Here is a 14,691-nt window from a genome sequence, read left to right as displayed (position 1 = left end):
GGACTCTAAGGAGATTTCAAAACAAAAGTCCCTGCGATCACCAGGGTCATTTCTGTTAGGTAGTACATTTTGAATTTTGTAACGTTTAAACAACTGATTTGTCAGTGTTGTCGTTTCTATAAAGAAAAGGGTATACCAGACTTTCGGAAATATGCTCTGTTAGAGCTCAGGTACTTAAGCTTAATTAAATATAGCTTGATTATTTACACTGTGTCAATGAACAGGATGTTTAACAGGATGGAATCAAGCGCTAAATTGTTAGCAATGAAATCATCGAACATCTTATAAAAAAAATTGTATAAGATTTTTGTAATTTTGTGAGGATGAGATTTTTTTTTTAATGATCAGGATAAGATAAAATGATAAAAAGCGATACAAACCAACGTGACAAAACATTACACAATTGATAAAAATCTGTTTATAAATAGCCCATGTTTGCTTTGCCAAAAACCAATTCTAATTTCGACCTGTTTTTTTGCTAATTAAAGGGATAATACAAAAGACACAAGGATGAAACTGCTTGATACACTAATATGATTTCTGTCTTTGAAAAATGTCCATTTTTTTTTAAATCCAATATATTAAGACTTTTATGGTGGGATTATCAAAATGGTCTGTACAACTAAGCAAAAAAGCACATTCCTGAAGAATGCATTATGAGTATATAAGTTTTAAGCACATGAGTTTAATAATAGGCATGCATATGAACTTAAACAACATCTGTTAAAACTACACTGGGATGATGAAGACATAAACTGTCATACCCTGTCATAATCTCATCTAATTATCTCTTGTTATTAGCAGCACTGGAGTTTAAATCACTGGAGACATTAAATGAAGAGACCCAAACTTGACAGACTTTTATTAGTGGCTACTCTACAAGTTATAATGTTGTGTGTGTAGCACCTCCTGGTGGATTTGTTTTAAATATTAAGAGAAAAAAAAAGAGTTTAACATCTAAACATCTAACAATCTAAAATGTTATGAAAGCATATCATTTGGTTGTATATTTAATATTTTACATCTGTTTGCTATATGTGATTTATGCTATATTGATTTTACTAAGCTGTCAATTCTAGTGTCGTATAAAAAACAGTTAAAAACACTTTTTCATTCAGTTCTACTCTATATCTTTCAGTTGCGTCTCCCTCACATTTATAGAAATGGCAGATCAGGGGTTTTAATGTGTATTAAATGTTATAGATTAATTACATAATTTACTGTATAAAGAGCAACATTTTATTAATCGCAATATTTACTCAATATTTACATATTTATGTATGTTACATTTTCTGTTTCATGTATATTGTTTCATATGATATTTAATATTGAAATTGTGTTGAAAATCAATAGGCTGTTTAATGGCAGGTTATGTTGTGACAACTTACCTCCATGTATTTTTTATTTTTTTATTTTTTTTATTGCTTAAAGAAACATACAAAACACCAAACAAACCTCAAGATACAAATCGTATTCGATTACAAAGAAGTCCAAATAGCAGCACAAAATATAAATAAAAACCATAAATCTAAATAAAACGCAAAACACAAAGAACAAAAAATAAAATAAATAATAAATAAAATATTACACAAGGGGGTTATCATCAAAAAATACCTCCAAAAGATTATATAATTTTAAGGGCTCATGCACAAGTCTTAAAGATTTGAAGAAGATCATTAAATATTTATGGAAAAGTAAGAAAGTGGGATGGTTCTTAAAGAATCTGCATTTGTGTATGAAGTAATTGGCCAACATCACAATATTGTTCACCAAAAATTCATGATCGTAATTCAAAGAAAAAGACAAATATTTTATAGTTTTAAAATTAAAGTCATGTATTACATAACTTAAGCAAACACAAAGGTCATGCCAGAATTTCTTTGATAATTTGCATAAATAAAATAAATGTTCCAACGACTCTATGTCTGCTTCACGAAAAGAGCACTCATTACAATCCATATTAAATCTGTGTCTGAGGAAATCATTACAAGGATAAATATCATTGATAATTTTAAACTGAACCTCTTTTACCTTTGGAAAAAGTGGAAAAGTGAGAAATCTTGTTCTAATTTGGCCCACTTTGTCTTTCGGGAAATCAAATATAAGAGGTCTCTTTTTAACTTTACAAGGGAAAGTCTCTATATTTACCAATGATCTTAAAACTTTAATCTTACAGCCCTCCTCTGTAAAATTAAAACCAGAAATGAATAAACTCTTCAATCTTGGAATCACAGGTGAATAACACAATGCACCTTTAACCAGCTGAACCAAACCACCAGGAACAGCTTTTAATAAAGCCACATATAATTTCAAAGTGCAAATAATATGATATTTTTTTCACAAAAATTGCCATAACTAAGGAAATTCCCTTCCCCATCCATAATGTGTACAATGGACCAGACAGCTTTATCCATCCAGTCCTGAAAGAACACAGATTTCCTATTAATAAGGATACACTTATTATTCCACAAAGAACAATATGTGGGGAAAAATTGTGTTTGTATATCAGTTTCCAATACAATAATACCTGACTATGAAAAGACGACAATTTACACTTTAGTTTTGATGGCTCAAAATCACATCTCAAAAGAAAATCAAAGATTTTTGAAGAAAAACTAGACCAAACAGAATGTTTATTCCTAAGGAAAGCTTGGAGCCATCTCAGTTTAAGAGTGCCATTCATAACATCGAAATCAATAATATTCAAACCTCCCTCACTGATTGGCTTCACTACATCTGATTTTCTTATGTAATGGTGTTTGTTTTTCCAAAGAAATTTATACTGAATTTGATTGATATCCTTTATCCACCTGTCAGAGATACCTAAATAATATGCAGGATAAATCAGCCTAGAAAGTACCTCTGTAATAAAATTCTGCCCAAAATGGAAATATCCCTTTGTAACAACACATTTAACATATTTTGTCAGCCAAATTAATTTTTTCTCTAGTTTTAGTGTCTTTAGTAATAACAATACCTAAATATTTTACCTCGTTTTTTAATGGAATATTAAATAATTGAGATTCAGTCCGATTATGCGCAATGCCATCAACTCACACTTTTTTTTTATTTAAATTCAAACCAGAAGCTTTGGAAAAATGTGACACTAAATTAAAGCAGCACTAAGTAGGAATTCCGTTTTTGTCAAACAGCGACCCCTAGAGTCGCTGAGGAGTACTTGTACTGTCGTGAATAGCACTCACGCAGAGATGGCTCGCACTCACGGCCGGATCCCCTCCCCCTGTACACCGGTACCTGTTCAGTAGGATGGACGCTGTAACGAGTGGAAATAAGGTATGGCCCCTTTAAGAGCTGCACGCGCCCTGTTTAACTGTCGGCAGTCTGTATTGTATGTGCGCCTCGAACACCACATGTATACGGCGCCGGGTTATTTCTGTTTGATGCTCATTTTATCAGATCTGTTTTTTGCCGTAAAGCAATTCGTTACCTCGCGAGACCTGATATCACACGATACTTGGCTCGCCGGCCCAAAGTTGCAAGGGTGGTTTTGCGGCTCACAAGCACCAGGGGGGTGCGAGACGACCATCATTCAACACGAAATCAGTAATATAAACATTACAATGACTCCAAAGCTGTTCGGTTAAGGTAAAAAAGTTACTTAGTTCACCTTTAATGGCAGCTGGGATCTGCTCTGCATCCCTGAGAAACAGAGTAGTATCGTCTGCTAGTTGACTTATTAATAGCTGACTCCCCAAAACATTCAACGGCTCAACACATCTTTACTATTTTTCACATAAATTGCCAAAAGTTCAGCTATTAAAATAAACAAATACGGACTAGTCGGATCTCCTTGTCTAATACCTCTGTTTATGTTAAAACGCTTAGAAGTCCCAACTGGAAGCGATATTGAACTATTAATATCTTTATACAACATCTCTATCAATTTAACCAATTTATAACCAAATCCAAAGGATGTAAGTGTATGTAAAATGAACGTATGTTCTACATTATCGAATGCCTTATAGAAATCAAGAAACAGAATAAACCCATCATCCTTAATCAAATGTGCATAATCAATTAAATCCAAAATAAGTCTAATATTGTTGTGTATTAACCTTCCTTTAATAAAACCAGATTGCGTTTCACTTATAACTTGACTCAACATACATTTTAGCCTGTTTGCAATAGCAGATGTAAGAATTTTATAATCAACATTGATTAGGGTAATCGGTCTCAAATTATCAATAACTCTTTTGTCTTTGGCTGACTTTGGGATGAGAATGATCAACCCCTGCTTCATAGTTGGAAGTAAAGAGTTAGAATCAAAACAATCCTTTAGAGCTTTAAACAGCAAATCTTTTAAATCTTCCCAGAAAAATTTGTAGTCAGACCATCCTGACCGGGAGATTTACCTAAAGACATTTTTTTAATAGCGGAATCGATTTCCTCCAATCTCAGGTCTACATCACAGCTTTCTTTAAATTCAATATCAATCTGTGGAATAAAATCTTTTATCTTTTCTAGAAATTCTTGACCATTTCTGACAGAATATGAAGAAGAATAAATATCACTATAAAATGAGTAAACTTCCTCGGATATTAATTTGGGGTCTGTGATTACCTTCTCATTAACAATCAAACTATTCACAGCATTGCTTTTCTGTCTCCTCTTTTCTAACTGACAAAAATATGCTGTATTCTTCTCTCCTTTCTCCAACCATTTTGCACGAGACCGTACAAAAGCTCCTTGTGCTTTCATTAAATAAAAATGATCTAATGTAGCCTGAAGAGAGAGTAATTTATCAAGAACTTCTTGAGTCATTGTATTACAACAGGTGTTAATCTCTTGAATTTTTGCTTCTGTTCTTTGTTCTTTTGTTTGCCTAATCTAATTGAAACTTCCCTTGTTTTAAATTTAAAATACTCCCATTTATTCCCATTAGAAGTTAAAGTGAGGTCATCTTGAATCTCAATAATCAAATTTCTTATTTGACTATAATCTTTGTCCTTTAAAAGTTCCGCATTAAACTTCCAGTAGTCTTTTCTAAAGGTACGTTTTACTTACCCCCATGTAGTGTGACAACATCTTCTTTTTTTTTTTTTTTAGATAACTCAAATATCCAAATTGACTACAATTAAAATTTTAAGGGAGCGCAAACACGAACTTACGGCTCTGGTTTACATGAAAACGAACGATGTACTAAAACCGGAAACGTTTTTCCTTTGCATTTTTCGTGTACACGGCAACGTAAATTAACTCGTTTTTATTTTTTTTCTTGTAATTTGATGCAAATGTCATATAATACAAAGTATAGTGTTATAAATGTACAAACATTAAAAAAATTAAAATATAAAAAAACTTTACAGGATTAACCGTTACAACGCGTCATCACAGGTCAGTTAGTTCAGTTGAGAACAAATATCCTCTTCTCGGTCTACAGAGGGCGCTGTTGCACTTATTATCACTAAGTGACTGTACACATCTCAAATATTATTTCTATCCTTAGTACTTTAATAATCGAATTGTAATAAGCAGTATTTACTTAACGTAGAAGAAACAAGTATATAAAACCCTACAAGTGTGCAAGCACTAAAATATTCCGCCGTTTGTTGTACTTTGAACCTGAAAGGGTTAACCCGTGTAATTGGATCAATGGGCATAATGCGAAGCCCCAGCATCTAATTTCATCCGTGAAGACTCTCATACACGCCTGCTCAGTGCTATTGCTGGAATAAACGTTATGAGTTAATGTTGATGATGGCCCTGTTTGCTAAAAACAACCTGTTGGAAGTGTTTCTCCATGATCCTGTCTCCTGGTAAATGTTTATGGGAGATATTATTTCGCCGCTCGGTTGCCATGGCAGAAGAAAGGGAAGGAGTCTGAGCGAGCGGTGTCAACTTTTATTCACATGGCGTTTTTCTCGCTCTTGAACGCAGTCTGCATGTAAATGTACCGGAGATAAACAGCTTCACATCACATTCACAGTGAGGAGGAACTCTAGGAGAGTTTGACGACGCGGGACATCGAGTGCATAACTGGAGAAGATCAAAACAACAACGAGTAAGTGGATTTCGATATTTCAATAGGTTACTGTGGTATCACTATGGCGATTAAGCCATGAGCTATGCTTGTTAAGGGTTTCAATCCAGAATATAAGGCTCAAAGGCACGATAAACAAGCCAGCAACAAGTTTTGTAACGTATTTATCTAGCGGAAAATGTGTTGTGTTCCAGTCGAAGTTTGTCCAACATCCGTTTCCTTTGACATTGAAGTCATACAATTTACAAACGCCTTGAAATGTGATGAGGCTTCAGTCTTTTGCTATTTGAAGAAAGTGGAAAAGTCTGCAGACTGCTGATATTACATGTATTGTGAATAAAATGGGTGTCTTTTTAAATATGGGCCAATTTGGGCCTGTTGGTTTTTTTTAAAATAAGCTCTTAAAACACCCTTTTTGTTAGTTTAATTTCTCTATTAACAGTGGTTACACAGTAGATGCTAGTATTTTATATGTTCTGAATACAATACAGTTAAATAATATTTCCCACTATTTTCCCATTTTTTAACATCACGTGTAACGTTATATCTCAACCAATGCTGTTCACTGTCTCTTGGTAAACTTTGCATTCAACACTTTCATAGAAAAACATTGGGTTAGAAAATTGTTGTTTGTGTTGGAAATGGCGCAAAAGTTATATTGATATCATTTTCACAATAAATATTGACTTTTTTAGTATCAAAACCAACCCATTGGACTTCAAAAGTTGGCTAAAATCTTTAAAAATCATGTTGCCATTATTTAGCATTTTCTGTTGAGAACTCAAATTTACTAAAAGTGCAAACACTTAGGCTACTTTTTTAAGGGTTCGTTACACAATATTGATCGATGTACTAAAAGCGGAAAAGTTTAAATTGTTAATTTTAATAAAAAACCAACCCATTGCACATAAAAGTGGGACTTCAAAAGTTGAAGAAACACCCACAGAATTACGTTCTGAATATAATCTTTTATATTGGGATTTACTGTTTGTGCCTGTCAGTGTCAAACAGGATCAAGGTTCAGGAGAAATCGTTTGTTTTGTCTTCTCACACCAGATTGCAGATGATTTGGAATAGCCTGTTCGAATATTTTTCTCAATATAGCCTAGCATTTTAGCAATTCAGCTACTTCTCCTTCAATCCTCAAAACGAATCCTCATTTTTATTTCCTTCTGTATCTCAGATGAAGGATGTTGGAGCGCCTGGCAGTTTAACTGCATGAGGAATGATCACGGCGCAGGTTGCTTTCGATAAAAAGTATTTGCAAAATGTCAAAGTGCAGTAACAGTTAAATCAGAGATTAGCCTGTGAGTTTAGTTTTGAATGAGGGCCAAAGGCTTCGTGCTCTTTAGTAATTGGGGTTCTGCACTTTTAGAGAAGAGAGTTGAATTGCAGATCCGCAAGTGCTCAGGTGATCTGATTCAGCTTTCTTTGTTGTGTTCCCATTCATTTTTATCCCTTATGTTGTATTTTATTGCTTTATTCAATCATGGAGAACCTTCATGGATGCCCACTGATCTTAAAGCCAGAATAGTTTACCCAAAATTAAAATTATCCCATAATTTACACATCCTCAAGCCATCCTAGGTGTATGACTTTCTTTTTTCAGCCAAACACAATCGGAGTTATATTATTAAATAACATCCTCCTGGCTCTTCCAAGCTTTATAATGGCGTTGAATAGTGCCCGAGTTTTTCAAACTCCAAAAAATGGGGTTTGCAAGAAAAATATCCACATTTAAATCTTTATAAACTATAATCACTAGAGAGACGAGTTCCGGCGGAACGGTGACCTCTGACCCGACATGTGAAGTATGACGTAGCTCCTCTTCTATTATATCGAAATCCTTCGACATTTCTCTTTAAAACGTTTTAGACTTCTTATCCGTGACCGGCGTTTTGTTTTGCTCTATCCTCTGTGTTTTCGCGCTCGTCAATTCTCACCTAAGCTTACGCTACGCCTAGGCCATGGGTCGGCAACCCGCGGCTCTTAAGCGCCGCCCTAGTGGCTCCCTGGAGCTTTTTCAAAAATTTGAAAATGGAAAAAATATTTTTTGGTTTAATATAATTTCTGTAGGAGGAAAAACATGACAAACATTCTCAAAGTTTTTCAACGTTGTAAAAATGTGTATAATAAATATTTAATTTCAACATTTCTGTCAACGAAGAATTTACGTCATAGACTGTGACATCAGATCGGCATCAGATCGGCGTGATGCCAGACCGGTGGCTGACAAACAAACAAACAAACCGGCGGGTGTGTCATGGGCCATGGATCCCAAGGGGAAAAAGAGAAAGATAGCTGAGGACTCCCAACGCAATAGAGTGCGGCGCGGGACTAGATTTGATGGCCGGGCGCGGGCGCGGGCGCATGTGGTAATGCACTCACTCTACTAAAACAAAACGGAAACGATTTACAGGCCAGAATTTCTATTCATAACATGTTTGCAGCGTTGAGCGATGTAGCCAATCACAGACATATGTGTTGATTTCTTGAACGCAATGGCCAATCAGAAGCATTTAAGATAGACTCCCCTCACCGCTCAAAACGGACTTTTTTGTTCAGTGCTGAATTCTGTATGCTGGCAAATCCTCTAATTATAAAGAACAAAGTGTGGATATTATGAAAGATTCATTGTGCAGTCAGCTTCATTGATAATAACAGAGATGTGTGAGATCGCGATGAACTGTCAGCTTTTTAGGAATTATTAAGAGAGCGCACTTTGCGCATTCAGTCATGCCAAACCAAACCATGCACGCAGTAAACTGCTTGCTTTTATGTTAAATTAACAGTGATTTGTGTTTTAATGCTTTAATAACAAATAATTTATCAGGAGGATGTATGGTGGCGACACGTAGGCTAACTTGAAAGTATTTGGAGGTACAGAAAAAAGTCTATTTGCGGGCGGGAGCGGGACAAAACATGTTGCGGGCGGGAGAAAGAAAGTTGAGAACGTCAGTCATAACGACCCACGCATTAAAAAATGGTCGGGTTAAAATCGGGCTCGGGCTCATAATTACGTTTAATGTGCCGGGCCGGGCTTGATTTTTTTTGGGCCCGATATAAGCTCTAATGTATAGCCTACTTATCATTTTGATACTAATAAAGCTAATATAACACTTACAGCATGTGTTGCCTTCATTATAAGGCTTATATAAAGCTTTTAATTTTTTGCGGCTCCAGACAGATTTTTTTTTTTTTTTTTTTTTTTGGGTCCAATATGGCTCTTTCAACATTTTTTTTGGGTTGCCGACCCCTGGCCTAGGCTAATGTCATGCGTAATTCAGCGGGTCAGTATTACTCCTGAACTCGACTCTCTCGTGAACACGTGTACGGCCGTTGCCGGAAGCCAGTAATTATAGTTTATAAATATTTGTTTCTTACAAAAACCCATGGCTTCGCTTCAGAAGGCCTTTATTAACCCCCTGGAGCCGCATGGATTACTATTGTGATGGATGGATGCACTTTTTGGAGCTTAAAAAATTCGGACATGGTTCAATGCCTTTAGAAAGCTTGTAAGGGCCAGGATATTATTTATAAGCTTCAATTGTGTTTGGCTGAAAGAAGAATGTCATATTCACTTGATGGCTTGAGTTGAGGGTGTGTAAATTATGGGATATTTCTTTATTTTTGGGTGAATTAACCCTTTGAGCCGTCGTGCACACTGTACGATTTACAAGAAGACCCATCCAGAGTTTTATATCATCAATCCGTGATGTGTTCAGTGATGGTGAGCTGCATTTAGATGTGGGATAGAGATGGTGGCTAGTTGGGGTGTAACAAAACCCTCATGGCACAATTCGATACATATCACAATACTGAACTCACGATACGATATTATTGCGATACACTGTTGATTAAAATGCTAAATTTGATATTACATTGTGTGTGTAAATGAGTAGGCTTGAATTTAGTGCTGGAAACCCAATGCATAGGACAATAGAGTAGAGCTGGGCGAATTTCTTTTTCCTTTTTTTTTCTAAAAAAAATCTTTTTTTTTTTTTACAAAAAAACTCTATTTTCGATTCGATCCCCCTTCCATTTAAAACAAAATAACTGCACACTCTAAATATATTTTTAAAATATATATTTATTGTATTTAATTAAAGTGCATCAACATAAACAAAATTGCAAAAGGCAAACTCTTTCTCTAACTGAAAAGTCACTGTGCAGTGTGCAACAAAGATTGTTAAACATCCAAATTATTTATAATGGGCCATGGGGAGAAAAACAAAACTAAAAAAATCGATTTTTTGAAAATATGAATCGATTTGACCTACCAACTCGATTTTTAATTCAAATCGATTTTTTCCCCCAGCCCTACAATAGAGACACCAGAATAACAATATTCATGATTTTGAAGCTGAAAATACAGAATTATTTTAGACGAATATTAGGGGTGTAACAATATATCGTGTCACAATATATCGTATTGGGTATAGTTAACCCAAAATGAAAATTATTGTCCAAGAAAAAATGTAAGTTTACAGAGTTTTAATGTCAGAACTACATTAAACTACTATAATGTTGTATATAATGTATAATAATGCAATGGGGGAATATTTGTGGGTCCTGATAATGCCAAATGTCCGATGTTACCAGTAAAAAGTGGCCGACATTATTTTAAATAAATCTAGTCAGTGACAGTGAAAGCATATTCGTCTTAAATAATTCTGTATTTTCAGCTTCAGAATTATGAATATTGTTATTCTGGTGTCTCTATTGTCCTGTGCTTAAGGTTTCAGCAAAGTCCAAGACTATTCATTTACACCCAGAATGAAATACCAAATTTAGCATTTTAATCAACAGAACATTTTTTGTTAACCTTTTACCATATATCTTGGAGTATCGCAATAATATCGTATCGTGAGTTCAGTATCGCGATATGTATCGAATCGTGACATAAAGGTATCGTTACACCCCTAACGAATGTGCTTTCACTGTCATTGACTAGATATATTTAAAATAATGTAGGCCACTTTTTACTGGTAACATCAGACATTTGTATATTCCCCCATTGCATTATTATACGTTATATTCAACATTATATATGTAGTACTGACACTAAAACTCTCAACTTTTTTCTCACACAGTAATTTTTGATTTTGAGTGAACTATCCACATTATATATTATCACGATACATATTGCCTTTTTGCGATATATTGTGATACCCCTAGTGGCTAGCAGTAGAAAACAAAATTTAAAACATCTAGTGTTCATTTTGATCATGGCTTATCGTGAAAAGAAAAATGGAAAGTGTGTGGAGCCGGTGTTGGTTTTTGATTTGACAATCGTCATAGGAGAAGTCACAGAAGTTGAGGTAAAATATAATCGCAGTAGTGTTGTCACGATACTAGAATTTCTAACTTCGATACCTTGAAAAATATCGATATTCAATACCATTTTCGATACCACAGAGAGAAAAACTGCCACAATATTAAGGGGGTATTTTTTTTATTTAAAGCTATAGGTTATAACAAGTCTAGAACATGACAATGAGGTATATTTTACATGAACAAAAATGTCCTGAGTTCTATTTGTTAATATTTTTTAATTGGACCAGAGCTAACATGATGTATTTTTATTACCTACTGTTATCAAAGATTAAAATATACTGTAACAAAAAAGCACTTAACAGTATCAAATTGGAGGATCGAGTGTCAGTATTGTATAATAATAAGATTAAACGTTCAATTTTCAGTTAAAGGCATTTCATTATTGAATTCAGAGATGCCGTTGTCTAGCTGTTTAGTTTAATTAATATCTGTGTAATCAAATTAATGATAATCGCTAATGAAGGCAAATTGCAGAATTAAATAATTTTTTAATAAAGTTAAATAGGCACAAGTTAATTTACATTTGACCACAGTTACAATATTTACTTGTCTAAGATTCCTCAGTCAGATTATGTTAACTTTAAGAATTACTGTGAAAAAACGAGACAACACAGACTCATATCAACAACAATACTACCATCTTGGTTAATGTTTCAGAGAAGTTAAAACGAGAAGAGTTACAGTGTTTCCTTTAGGATTTTTTTAGCAGTGGATTGTTTTAGCAAACAATCTTTTGGGTGCCCGCAGCCCGCTCGCGGTGTGTAGCGCGTGTCCGCGCTATTCTCCGACTCCGACATGCCCGCTCGCGGAGTGTTTTTTTACGCGTGTCCGCGTCCGTGTTCTTTATCAATCAACCAAAGCCGGTCGCGGGGGCGCCGCCCTCGCCATCTTTCAAATTCACTGCATTTTTGCTATTTAACCAGAGCGAATGAGACGAGTGCGTCACGTGTGGTGTTTGTCAACGCACCTTTGGAGAGAAGTGAAAGTGACCGCTCGGCTAGTATCGATACTTCTGGAAATTAGTATTGGTACCGTTCAGATATTTCAGTATCGATATTTATCGAAAAATCGATATTTTTGACAACACTAAATCGCAGTGTTCAATAATCGGTTGTTTGTTAAAAATAGCGATCAAAGACTTCAGAATTTGACCCAAGGATCAGAAGAATCTTTTTTGGATTCTCAATTTTTCTCAGGCGGCCAAAATTGTACAGTGTGAACGTGAACCCGGCTTTAGATTAAACTCACTGGGGCAAACGTAGGAAACTATCTCTGTTGTGGTGTGTGGTGCTGGAGGACATTGGGTGGAGGAGAACAAAAATGCCTTTGTTTTCTTCATGCCTACACCGAGTGCGCTGAGCCTCTGAGAGCAGGGCTATATTGAGCTGTCCTTAAAGGAGAACTCTGGCGCAAAATGAACCTTTGGTCTAATTACACATTGTTACCTAGTCAACTGTTATCTGAGATTTGTTTTCATGATTATCGAATGTAAATAGTTTTATCTCTAAAAACAGTTTAGCCTATAAAGCTAGTATAACGCTAGTATATTGGGCATAGATCAATGACAAATAAAAATCGCTTGTTAATACCACTAACAAGGCTCAAAATAGCCCCACACTAACACGGTAGCATAATGGCATAGAGGCATGTCCATCATGGAGACAATGATATCAATTGAATATTTTAGAAATATTTTGGCTTACATTAGCACTTTCTGATAGAACAAAATGTTATTTTTACAGTATATTGGCTAAAATTACACTTAAAGGTGCTTTTCTACTAAAATGAATCCTTTTTTTATTGCCTGTGTGTGAAGGGGTTGTAATCACACATTAAAATGATCCACTTGTCGAGTTTTGCTATTACCTCTGAAGGCCAGTATTCCTATTTCTATGTGAAGTCTCCGGGTCAGATTTACCGCGAAATCCAACGGATGTGACGTGCATGCGCGCTCCCGAGCCTCTCTCCTTATATACAGTCTATTGTAGACGGTCAGGGAGTTACGTCCGGTTAAAGGCGCACGTTTTTCGGCTTATATCGCAGTCAATCTTTGATCAATATTCCCAAGACTCTAATCGTTCGTAGTGCTGGACGGGGCCTTTCGAACGAGCCCACCCCCGAGGTCCAACTCGCCCGGCTCCCCGAGTTATAGCCGTTCGAAATCGGGGGTCCCAGCGAACGGCGATCCAGTAGGGGGCGTCCCCGAGGCCCGCCACTCTAGCGTTCGGGCAAGGGTTCCCCTGGGACCTCCTCCCCCGAATTTGAGCTCTCTGGGTCTTTGTGTTCCAGAGATACGAGCGATTTTCTTCTAAGATCGTGACGTCACCGGGGTCCGCAATTTTGCAGCACGCCCGATGGTTTTCTGCTAATATCTCCGCGAAAACACCACCAAAAACTATGGAACTTATATGGTTCTTTTCAGCTCGACTAGATGGTCCCAACGAGCTCGGTGCTCGCCGAATCCGTCAAGTATTCGCCGAGATATTTGCGTAATAGATGGTATTGTCTATGAGTTCGAGCACGAGCGCTCTTGTAAAATTTGGTTGCAATCTGAAACATCACCACTAGAGGCCGCTAAAAGTTACATAGAGCACCTTTAAGTCAGAGTAAAACTGACTTAAATTACTGAAAAACACATGATTAATGAATTCTGAATACAATTTAAAGGATATCACAGCGGTATGTCGTTCGTTGAAACTGCGCGTCTCTAACACTGCACTATGTATTTCCCATTCCGCAATGTAATGGCAAGTTAGTGTTATATAGGATTCAGTGGTCGGCGATTTCCATGCGTCCGTAGTGATAGCCATCCTCGCTGTCTTTGACAGTCTGTCTTTCAGTGAAGAAGCAGTCTTTTCATATAGAGCTTCTATTCGTCTCGTGACCGTCTTGCGCGATGGGACGTTATAGTGGGGCTCAACATAATTCATCAAATCTTTAAACCCTTCTCCTTCGACGAAACGAATGGGCAGCAAATCTTTCGCTATCATTTCGGTGATTAGTTGTGTCATCTTTTCACCTCTGGCTGCGGTGCATTTCTGTCTGACGGTAAAAGATGCGATGCTCGTCTGAGTTGCGTCATTGGTGGTATCGGAAGACATTTTATGTACAAATACTAAGTGATAACGCATTGTACTTACTTGTGGTAGATTTGTGTGACAGCTTGGCGCAGCACATTTCGCACTGAACTGTTTTTTCGTCTATTTTGTCGAAGTGAAGCCAGACATCACTACGTGACTTTGAAGCCATTTTCTCTGTTTTTCAGTTTGGACTTTGGACCGCGCTCTGGTAACGCTAACCAATCAGAGCTCAATGTCCCACCCAAAATGCTGTTATAACCAATCAGAAAAAAA

The 14,691-nt window shown here is 36.2% G+C and overlaps 1 protein-coding gene across 1 annotated transcript in view; it reads left to right on the top strand.

The window, feature by feature from the left end:
- Positions 1-5,623: 5,623 nt before the first annotated feature.
- The window catches only part of pacsin3 (protein kinase C and casein kinase substrate in neurons 3), a 49,199-nt gene continuing 40,131 nt past the window's right edge, over positions 5,624-14,691 (top strand). Inside the window, 1 exon segment of the mRNA XM_056233198.1 lies at positions 5,624-6,022. The gene's annotated coding sequence lies outside the window, so the exon portion shown is untranslated.

The sequence above is a fragment of the Rhinichthys klamathensis genome, unplaced genomic scaffold (genome assembly GCF_029890125.1).
Source record: "Rhinichthys klamathensis goyatoka isolate OS25496 unplaced genomic scaffold, OSU_Roscu_1.1 h1tg000362l_1, whole genome shotgun sequence".
NCBI lineage: Eukaryota > Metazoa > Chordata > Actinopteri > Cypriniformes > Leuciscidae > Rhinichthys > Rhinichthys klamathensis.
The sequence above is the reverse complement of the archived record's forward strand: the minus strand, read 5'-3'. Positions and strand labels throughout refer to the sequence as shown.